Here is a 12155-nt window from a genome sequence, read left to right as displayed (position 1 = left end):
GCTTTCCTTTAAACAATTAGAGCCCATTTTGCTAATCAATTTTTGTCAGGCTCCTCGAAACATTTTTCACGATCAGATTCCAAACTGTCTTGAACAGCATGAACTAGCGACCTTTTATCAGTCCAGTTTGGGGCACTCTGATACATCCCTGCTCAAATTAAATAAATCACAAACCTTAATTAACAAAGACTGGCATGACTGCAAAAGCAATGAATTTGTGCGCTATCTGAGAGATCACAAGCGTGCAGTAGTTACAATTAATGGATTTAATTTTAAACGCCGGGGCTCCTGCATGAAAGTGCCTGAGAAGTCCATCCTGGCATTCTTATTGCTCTTTAATTATAATTGATGTACCTGGGAAAGATGTCAGCAGTGTACATTTTAATACAGGTGATAGTCTCCCTTAAGAGCTCATAGTCCTTGCTTGAAACAGTCAATGATATGCAACAAGGTTTTGATGAAATCCAAATTTATTAGGGTTATTAAAAGTCATTAATTATTTGGCACTGTAGAGATGTAATCTGGTACTATTTTTTTAATGGACAGCTTTATATATTTAAGTTTGAGAAGTGAGGTTTATTTTTAGTTTAAAATATTTCCGTCCCTCTTGGCCCCCTTCTGCCATTCCTGTTTCTTGCAGATTTCTCTCTCCTTTTTATTTTTCCTCCTCAGGCTGAAGTCTTATCTTTCAAACAGCTATTTCCAGCTATTTTCCATGTTTTATCCAACATCAAGAAAGGTCTTCACTGCTCCACTATCACTGTTCTTGTGAGAAGCAGCTCCCAAGAGGTTCGACCAGCAATGAAGAGTCAAGCCTTAAAAAATCAAGCCAGCTAACATCAGCAAAAGATAAAGCCATCTTCTGTTAAATGGCATCGAGTCCACTGGCATCGTTTGGGGTGTCAAGCTTAATCTGGACATAAGTGGCCTGAGAATTAAATATTTTCTTTGTCCCACCATCCCAGAGGCAGCCCGGCAAGTGGGGCTGACAGCAGGGACAGGCAGTCAAGATCTGGCAGGACACCAGCTCTGCTCTCACTGCCCACTTGCCTGTGCCATCTGGAGAACAAGGGCAGCAGCTCCTGCCTCTGCAGGAGGGCACGGGGCATAAAAAGTGGCAGCAACAAAGAAGGATGTGGACAATGCCAAAAGAAGGCGGCATTTCCCCAACCTGTGTGTCCCAAGAGGAACGTAGTGAGGTCAGGTCTGCTGGGATCTGTGACCTTCTTCTCCAAGCTGGTTGGACCATGCTGCCCTCATCCCGAGGGCATCAGATCTCCCTGCAGGACGAGATTAAAAGAAGTATTTGCACTCTAGATGACTCTCATAATTACAGCACCAACCTAATGATAACTAGTGATTCTCTTAATGCCTTAACTTCTGCCGTTATTAAACTGGAGGAAAACTCCAGCAATCAGTTAAAGAGGGAAATTAATTTTCTAGTTACAGAGACTAGGAATGGGACATAGGTGAGTCCTGAAGGCTCATAAAAAACAAAAGGCAATTAAAAAGAATCTCATATGGATTTTGTCATTTACTTTATGAAAGGTTTGTCATTGACTTTAATGCAGTCAGAATTTTCTTGATTCCTTTTACAAAAGTGTATTTCTTAAGGATGCATCATGATTATTGGGGCCTGATTCATCATTTTAAAATATTTAGGGTTGGCAATGCAGTATTTTATGGAACTATGTAATTCACTGGTATTACTATTTGGTAATTTTTGTGTATTGGGCATCACTGGAACACAAGCTTTTCTTTTAAAAATTAGACAATGAAAACTGAAGAACTGAAATAGTGTATGAACTATGTTTTGTATTAATTATACCTATCATCAGTTCCATTTTCTGTGCTTATGAGTTACAGCTACTGAAGCCAGTATCAACGATTAATGGTGAAGAATCGACTACTTTTTAACTGAGACATGGAAACTTGCCTACAAGTTTCACTTGCTTTGCATTATCTGGTACAATTGTCTTAAACAAATAAATGTTTTGAGAGATAAGAACACTGGTTTGGCCTCTTGTGTAATGCAGGACATGGAATTTGATCCAGTTCTGCAGTAATCCATACACTCTCAATGTATGACTTGAAGAGGCACCCTGCATCATGCACACAAGTTCCCTGCTAGCACAGGCTCCATATGTATAATCCTTTGCACAAATTTATAGAGCCCCAGCCTAACAAATTTGGGCTTTATGAAATAGAAACTGATGGGTTTATCCTTCAGGAATTTGGCCGATCCCTCTTTGAGTCTGTTTATCCCTTTGGCCTCTGTAACGTTGTCCAAGAGCAGAATCCTGGTGCTGCATGCCTGTAAAAAAATGCTGCCTTCTGTTTGCTTTAAATTTTTTACTTCAGTATTTATTGGTGGTTCCCCAGCATCCAGAACCTTCCCCTTTTCCTGATTATTCCCTTTAGAAGATGTTGCAGAATCTGACTGATACAGAGACTAAAACCCCTTTTTTTAATTTCTAGCCTAACTCCTGGCCAGTTGATACCCATTTGCTCTTGCACCAGCATTGGCCTCTTTCTTATCCGGTGGAGTGTTTATATACAAACAAAATCTTCTTTCTGCCCAGTCCAGTTTCACTAGGCTGAGCAAGCTCTGCTGGGTTAGGTGGCATTTCCAGAAACAGGCTGAGTCAATTCAGCTGCCTCCTGCCATCGAAAGGGACAAGGGGTGAGCCCTGATTTCTGTCTCCTCCTCCCTCTCCTGCCCATGTGTTTGTTTCCTGTGCAGTCTTGTCTCCTCTTCTTTGAATGCAAAATTTGCATTTACTTTTCTCATATCTCCATAATGTTGTGATCTCATAATAATCCTGGTCTTCCTTTTCCTCAGACGTATTCAGTTGATGAGTTCCATTCACAGAAGAAGTTTCTCTTAGTCTTGGACCCCAGTACTTTCAGATATCGGATATTTTCTGAAGGATATTCAGGTTAATTTCCATATTGACAGTGCCTTTCAGCTTCTTACTATCAGCAAATTCCCATGTGTGTCCAAGTCATTAACAGTAATATTATACAGGACAGGTCCAAGGCTGGACAAGCCCTAGAGAACATCTCTGGTGACCCTTCAGCTTAAATGGTTTCTGCTTGACAGAAGTATCACTTTATCAACTAAAGAAGGATTACAGTCACTTCATGGAAATTATGATGCAAAGCAGCCAGCTTATGCCAGACAGTTTGACTTGGATTTTTTTCCTCACCATCCAAAGTAACTTAAACCTAAAAGAGAAGAAAATTGAAAGAGGAAAAAGTAAAAGATATACAAGCTAAATATTGTTGATTTCAATGATCCTCTTGTTATTTTTGTTTGCTCGTATTAAGCTTTTAAATGGGATTTGTTTCTAATGTGGATTATATTTGGAAGTCTTCCTGAACACTGTATATTTTAAAGCTAACTTTAAGTGTTTCAGAGATTGACTCATGCATCCAATGCCTTTAGTGTTTGCAGCTGGTGATAACATTTTTCTGGTGACTATACCAGAGGATTTTAGGAAGTTTCTTATTATCCCTTCCCTCCACTTTAATTACTTTTAAATTATGAAGTTGTGACATGTTTAGCATGGCTGGGAGTCACCAGATAGTATATCACAGATTATCTTTGAATATTTATTTATCTGACTTTAGAGACAGAACAACAAGATCTTGAATATTTGCTTCTTGTTAGTTGCAGTGAAGAGTTTTTTTAGAAACTGTAGTGATAAAGTTCAGTTTTTCATCTTGACTCACTGAGCTGACTTATTTCTTAGATAAAGCTCCTATCCTCAGGAGCCACACAAGCAAACAAAACACCATCTGATGCAAAAAAATATGAAATGTGTTTGTTGGCCTCACACTGTCCACTATCTAGGACATGAGACTGAAAGGAGAACTAAATTTTACAGATATGTTTAACTTTTGAACTCAAGAAAAACTGTTTTCTTAGTTTCAGTCTGTTGCTGCTAGAATGACAGTTTTACAGGGCAATCTCTTGCTGTACTTAATATGCTTGCAATATGTCACTGCTGATCATTAATTTACTAAATAAAGTATCTCTGGTAACAATTTCCCAAGACATGACATCTTTTGTAGATTATACTTTAGTTTTAAGAATTTTAACCTCAAGAAGTCCAATAACAAGGCCTGATTTTCCATAGCATAACCTTGGTATCTAGAAAAAAAAATGTATATATAGCTGAGTGAATATAGTGAAAATATAATTATATTCAAAGAGCAATTATTGCTGTACTTGCATTAACCTTGCAAGTCTTATGCTTAAAATGTCTATGTAATGTATTTAACCTTGCATTTGTTAATGAAATATGATGAGCAAATCTCCGTACAAAGCGTGTGAGACAATCAGGGAATCTTTACTACCTAGTGCTCATATAGCACTCGTCATCAGGTGCCATAACATGAAAGCAAGAAAGATGGCTGCAAAAACATACAGTGTAACAGGGAAGGAAAAACAAAGCCAAAGAGACAGGAAAATGTCAAGAACTGAAGTTATTTTTATCATGGTAGTTTATCCAGAGTCTTCTCAAGATTGTACCTACATTATTTTTAAAGCACTAATGCCAACTTAACCATGCTTTTCATAGTTTGGGTCTAATAGATAAAAGAGAGGATGACAACTGAAAGTAATTCTTACCTTGAAGAGATAAGGCAGGGAGACTGCATACCCAAGATCACATGGGAAAGCAGTAGCAGAGATGGCAGACTTCAGTGTGAATTATTTTTAATGGTTGTACCTGACGACGTTGAAGGTCTTTTCCAACCAAAATGACTCTATGATTCTATGACTTCTGTCCTCTTTCCTATGAATCAGTTGGGCTGCAAAGGTTTCCTTTAGCATGGACATTTGACCTGTATGACAGAAAATGCTGTTGTTACATTTGTGGCAGATTTATCTTTTGTTCTCATTGCAATATTCAGTAGCATGTCTTCATGAATCCCACACTGATTCTATTTGTCAACATTTTCCTTTTCATTGTTAACCCACGATCCCCCCAAATTGCTCAGATTACTGATGTTCAAGTGACCAAGTGACAAATAATTCTGCAATTAGAAGGAAAGAGACAGATGATGTTATCACTGAAATATAATTTCTAGTCACGGTCCAGTCCACACAGAAAATTTTGACCTGATAATGCATTGAACTCGAGTTGAATAATTTACCCAGAGATGCTGATTAAGCCTGGTCCATGCTCATTTCTTAACACAGCATCTAGGTAATATGAACCAGGACTAGCTCTATTCAACCAGAGCCTTCTCACACTTTCTTTGTGAGCCCAAAAAGAAATGTTCTCCCATGCTCACAAGGAATGAAGTTGCTGAGCAGGTCAACTTTTACCAGTGCCGTGAATTATAAACCTTGGCCTTGAAAAGCTTTGTCAGACAAATTAATAAATGTGGAACAATATGGACACAATTGGAATGTTATTTCATAGAGTAATTCAATTCAAGTGAAGCTAGCTCTACAGAAGAAATCTAAAGGAAGATAAATTGTGTTACCTCTGTAGTGATGACACTGCTAAAGCTAGATTAATTCATAGGAGTTAATGGACATCGACCTTTCCTAATATCAGACCATAATTGGCAAATGTGGTATTTTCCAGCATCTAGAAAGTTCATATTTAATATTTGAGCATTAAAACTGCATGAGATTGTTTGGCTATTTAAATTTTGCATCATTGCTGGACAGTTAGTAGCCATCTTGCACCAGAAAAAGAAAATCCAAGACTCGTCATGTTATTCATCATATGGATTTAGTTTCTATGACAAGAAGACAAACAATTTTGGAGGCAAAGTTTAACATGAAACCATCCAAATGTCTCCATTGAATATTTCATTGGAATATACCTCTGAAGAAGGAATTTAGGTATTTTTGTACTACAAAAATGTTGACTACAGTAGGTTTTCTGAAAATTTACAAGGCATTTTTTGAGTAGCTTATACAATATAAGAAAATCAGTATGAATCTTTTTTTGGAGGTTCATTGTTTTTATTGTTAGTAATTTTTTTTTTTTTGTCACATTTGTCCCATACTGAAGCCTCCATATAAAAAGCAGTGTTGAAAAATGTTAAAAATACAAAATTTTGGAAGCTTACTGATGTGAAATATGACTAGGAGACTGTAGGAGACTGTAGCAAAACAAAGACAGAAAGTACATTCCAATTGTATGAATCTGCTAATGTAACATCTCTTATTCCTTGGATTTGTTCATTTTTGCTTTTAAATTAGGTTTGTAGCAATAGCTGTATACTATTTTTAAATCTTGGCAGTATAAAAATCTTTTAAATTTGGGAAAAAATTGAAGGTTGATTTTTTTTTGCTTTGCCTCTGCATTCTTCAAGTCATTGTGAATGCTTTCACTTAATGTTCCACTGATGATTATTTTAAAAGAAACATTGTCTAATGTGACAAATGGATCCAATCACAAATGGACTTAAAATTTGGATGACTAATGGATCTGATGACAAATACTTATAAGGCAGCCCAGCACTTCGGGTTTCACTGACATTTGCATTTAAAATAGGAATGAAATTATTTTCTAATATTTGAATAATAAGATGTCTCTGTCCCAAACTCTTACTCATAGGAAACCAAATCCATTAGCTGAAAATGTTAGATAAAGTCATTACATTATGTTCTAACCATTTTTAAAGCAGTTCCTTTGGAAAAATATATTGGCAAATAAAGTTCTTATTTGGATCTGTATAACAGCAGAGTTTCTAAAGTCTACATGTATAGGTTGAAAAATGAGCCATTTGTAGATTATTCTAAAATCTAAGACATGGTCTATTTTAAGGTTTACTAATGTGTAAATGTTGGCTTTAGAAGAGTTACTACAATTTTATATTGCGGAGCTTACTATATAACACTCTTCCCAAAATATATCTAATGTAAATTACTTTTCAAATTAGTTTGTCATAAAGTGTTTTTCGCAGCAAATATTGCATCACAGAATTGATTTTGTATTAATTACTTCTGATGACGCATAAGCTATGCACTGTATTTCTCCAGGACAAGTCACCCAGAGAACAGCAGAGATAACATTTTATCAGGGGAGTAACTTCAGCTCTGCCAGTTGAGTGATTCAGCATTTCTCAGACTGAGTTATAAACTTATCTCCTGCAGGGTGAGAGCCTCTTGGCTGAAGAAGCCTCTTGCTAAGGCTCCGTCACCGCAGCCTGAGCCCCCACCTTGCCTTTTGTCCTCTCCCTGTGCCTTTCTGCTGGCTCCTAGAGCAAATGTTTCTGTGGGAATCTCAGCCTTCAGTTGCAGCTCAAGCAGCTCTAGACAAAAGCCTGAAATGTATATCAACAAGAACATTTGTGAGCTAGCAATCAGAAGCACTCAATTACTTATGGATTTTGTTATCATTTTTAAGTCATACGCGGTCTTGCAATTTTGCAGGGTCATCCATCATTAGGGTAGGTGTCCCTGCCCATGGCAGGGGGGTTGGAATTAGATGATTTTTAAGGTCCCTTCCAACCCAAACCATTCTCTGATTCTATGATTTCAATGTCTTCCTTCATTCCCATGTGTGGGGTATTTTCCCACAGTGTTTAAATCCCATCTTTTCAGATTCAGTGCACTGACCTGGTAGAGCAGCGCTGGGGCTGTGATAAAGATGCTCAGCCACAGGTTTGAAATCCAGAATACCAGGAGAAATGAATTTGACCCCACATAACGAAAGCCAAGGAAATCCATCAGCAATCCCACAGCAATTCCACACCTTCCTGTGAATGATCACAGACTCTATGGTACTGGGAGCCCAGTGCCAAAAGTTCACAAAAGACCTACCATGGCTACTTTTGTTTTTTTTTGTTTTTGTTTTTGTTTGTTTGTTTGTTTGTTTGTTTGTTTTTGACTTAGCTAGCTCCTGCCTGGACTGGAAATCCATGGTGCCTTGCAGCTAGTGAATGAAGACAACACAAGAGACAAGAGACTGACAGCTGTGAATTGGGATTATCAGTCAGATGGTTTCCACGGGACTTCAGGGTGGTTTTAGTTCTGACAACCATTTCATTTCAGTCAGTGACATTTGGGATGGTGGATGTCAGCTCTCTCTTTTGGGGGCACAGTACTCCCACCCCTACAGCCGCAATCAGAGAAATCACAGCACACACCTTCCAAGTAATCCAGCCCCACCTAGGAAAAATAGAAATGGCCAAGGCACAAAATATCTGCTTATTTTAAGGCAATAATTAAGTAGAAGAAGCCCTTCGTTTAAGAAACAAGATAAAGTCTTCAGGTGTTCTTTATAAAGACCTGTAGTAAAAGACACAAGAGGCATTTCATATTGCCTTTAGAGCACAAGATGGAGCACCTGAGTGTCTGGAAGCAGAAGAAACCCCGAAGAAATTATAGAGGTCAATTTAACAACCAAGTCAGTTGTGATTAATACTCCATACTGTTAGACTTTCTAATCCTCATAGAGGAAACTTCATGTGACACAAATGTCTGATGAAAGATGGCCATCAGATGGAGTTTCCTCCTCCTCGCCTATAGGTTTTACATGGAGAAGATTAAATTGGCTAGCTTCACAGCCTTATTTCCTCTTAAGCTCATTGCTCCGATCACTCAGTCACTGCCTCCATTTGCCAGTATTAGAGCTAGGAAATTCCCCACAAAAGCAAACAAGAATGACGTGAGAAGTCTCACGAAGCTCTTTCCTCCAAATCAAACAAATAAACAAACAAACCCTTAATAAAAATACTTTTTAAAAGTATTGAATGCATTCATCACCAATTCAAAGACATAGAAGAACAATAGTGTAGTACCGATACTCATCCATTGCCTTCTGCCACCGTGGTGCTGACCTGCAGGAGCAGGTTTACACCTCTCCAATGCACTTGCTTTCCAGTCAATGCCTGCACTTGTACACCACAAAGGAACAATGTGGGGCTTTTCCTAGCATGGGAAGGAGGCATTCTGGCCCTCCAGCCCCTTGGGTATCCATAGAATGAGAAACCTTCTGTCCTTCAAGGGTTTGTGTCCCCAACACTTGCATTCTCACTCCCCAGGATGGCAACACATATACTGAAAAATGCATATGGCTAAATCCACACCCACAGGCATTTTACCTATTATTTACTGAGAAAAGCCTGTGCTAAGAGCTGTGCCCTTCCACTGATCTCCTGCCTCACCAGTGCTTCCCTCCAAAATCCTGAAGAACTCAACTGCGCTGTGTTGTCCCTGGGGCCATGGGAATATGCAAGGTGGCAAAAGGAGGCAAAAGGAGTGATGTTGCTCGTGCTGTTTCCGATACTCCCAATGTCTTCCTAGATGTCTTGGATACCTTTACTCAATTTTGTGCTAAAACACAAGTTTTTGGCTTTGCAAACTCTTACTTTCAGGCAATAGAACCACTTACAATGTAATACTGTCAAATGCAATAATGCTTACAGGTTAAGCTTTACAATATCTAAAATCGTGGCTTCAGTGACCTGGTGGTCTGGATTTATTTTTTTCTCAGTTTCCCCCAGATCACATCTGGTACAGTTTCAACATTTTTTCATCTGCAAACTACATGTGGAATGAGAATGATAATAAAGTTGCAGCTACAAAACTTGGGTTGATAATGAATAAAACAGAACAGAATCCAAGGATCCGGGATGGAAAGCATTGTGACTTTGTTAGCTGAGTTTTTATACTGACTTAGTTCCCAAAAGTTTAGAAGTTGGGCCTCAGCTTAATCCAGCAGGATTTAGGTCTTTTATTATTTTTACTTCATTTTTTTAGGATTTTACAACATGAAGCTGCCACTCAAGTTTCTCAGCAGTTTGGATAACTCACACAGGAAGGGTGAGCTGCATTTTGTCTGCCAGAAAACATCCCCAATTCCCCTGACTTCAAAGAAGGCAGGGCTGGCTCCCGATGGTCTGTTTTGCTTCTCTGTCAGAAAACTCTGTTTTTCACAAGCTTAAAATACTGCTTTACAAATTCTGTTTGCACATGATGATAGTATAAGAGGGTTGGGATCTCTAGTCAGGCTGAGTGGTGTTCAGCCTAGAGAAGACATGAGGACACTGCCATCCTAATCCTGGGACCATGAGGCTGTTCTTCATTAGTCCCATCTGCCTGTGGCCCCCAGGATTTATGGCTCACCATAAGGGTGGGATTTTGGCTATATCCCTTTCCTTAGGAATGGGTACAAGGGTCAGGGAAAAGCTCAATTCCAGGATCCTTGCAATGCTGAATTACTAGAAAATAATTACATAAAGTATAAATTTAAATGTCCCCTCTCCTTAAAACTCCCATTTGTTTTGATGCCTGATGAAAAATTGTCAATAATTCCAACTGCATTCCTGAAACTGATGACTATTGTGCTGTTTCCTTGGGGCTCTTTTTTTTCTGTCCTTTCTGACCCGTCCCTATTCTCCTTCACCTCTCAGACTTAGAACTGCTTTGTCTTGGGTTTGTATAACTCTTAGCACATTGGGACCCAACACAGGCAATAAATAGTATTGCAACAACTAAAATTAGAGGCCAGTGTCCAGTACTGCCAGGGAAAAACAGCAGGTTTTTCCATTCAAGGCATTCCTGAGAGAAACCAAAATCAAGATCCCTTTCCTTTCTTGGCAATGAATCGGTGATGTGACTATCAAATAGAGATTCTAGGAGCAACAAAGATTATGATATGAATGCAGTTTAATCAGTCATTTTACAACAGCAACAGTGGCAATTAGAAGTGTTTTAGTACTTTCAGGTCAAGCTTAAAAATGAAAGAATTTATTGCTGCTAATTTAGAGATTAACATTGTGCCAATTAATCAATTACTCAGTATAAAGAATTGACAATTCATTGACATTCTTCTTCCAGGCTGGCAAACTACTATTTAGTAGTTGAGGATTTAATTGTATCTGTATATGTGTGTGTATATGTACATGTACTTGTATATGTATATCTGAAGCTAGAGCAACAACTGTTTCAGAAGAAAAGCAGCCGGGAGGGTATAGGGAAAACAAAAATTACATTGAGAACCCTGGCAGTTTTCATCAACCTCTGTAGCGACAGAGTTATTTCAAAATGAAAAAATAGATAGGGCATTTGATTATTGCATAAAATATACTCTGAAGCAAACATCCTGGTCTGCTGTATAAAGGCAGCCTAGGAATCACATCATTTCAGCCCTGCTTCCGCTGCTACATTTGTTAATGAGTTGTCTGTAGGCGTTTGGGGAAAGCGGAATGAATGAGTAAAATAACAGGGCAATTTGCCTTTAACTTTTCCCTTGGGCTTGGCCATACTACATTTCTCGTCTCAAATACAACCAACCTGCATGTTAAGTCTAGGTTCCAAAAATAACCATTCCCACCTGATGCCCTGTTTGGATGCTGGAGGTCAAAATCATCTGGAGAACTGTTTCTGGCTTATACGAAAGCAGAGTCAAGCTTTGAACAGTGCGCCCAGACCAGTGTTTGCACAACTTCTGAAACAAGTAGCACCAAAGGAGTTTCACAGCCATGAAACCTGTGTGAGATGTGAATCTGTCTTGAGCTTCTGGTGTGATTCCCACCTAACCCTGGGGGGAGAGAGATTATTGTTGCCAGGGTGCTGAGAAACCTTTGTGTTGTGTGCTGGTGGACTCATTCTGGCTTCTGTACTCAGGAGATGATGTTTCAGGAGATAAATCATCTAAATCAAAGTGATGTGGTTACTATGGCTACTTAGCACTGTGCTACTCAACTACAAGAGTGTACATAAGGTATATTTGTATCTGTGCATGTTTGCAGGGAGAAAAAAGAAAAAGAAAGTCAAAGGCCCCTTTGATATCAGTATTCACACACCCACTGGAATTGTATAAATGCAATGTACCCATTTTTTGTTATTTGAATCAAATCTACGAGTAGGAGATGGAAGAGCAGAAGAGGGCTTTTGCATTTAAATAACTTGTTAATGTCTGGAAACCAAAACAGTCACAGAACAGCAATAAAGTAGCTTTTCAAATGTTGCTGGAGGATGTCCATAAAGAGGATATAATGAAAAGGACTGTCCAAATGTGCACGGATAATATAGTTAATGTATTACTTCTTTTATTATTTTATCATCTTTCATTAATTGCTGGCAACTTTCCTACAGGAGTTGGTTCCATGAGAAGGGCTTTTAGTCAAATGTCCTAAATGAAACAACCACTTAGAACCCAAGAACAAGGTTGAAA

This window comes from Anas acuta, chromosome 2 (genome assembly GCF_963932015.1).
Source record: "Anas acuta chromosome 2, bAnaAcu1.1, whole genome shotgun sequence".
NCBI classification, from domain to species: domain Eukaryota; kingdom Metazoa; phylum Chordata; class Aves; order Anseriformes; family Anatidae; genus Anas; species Anas acuta.
Note: the sequence above shows the minus strand (reverse complement) of the source record.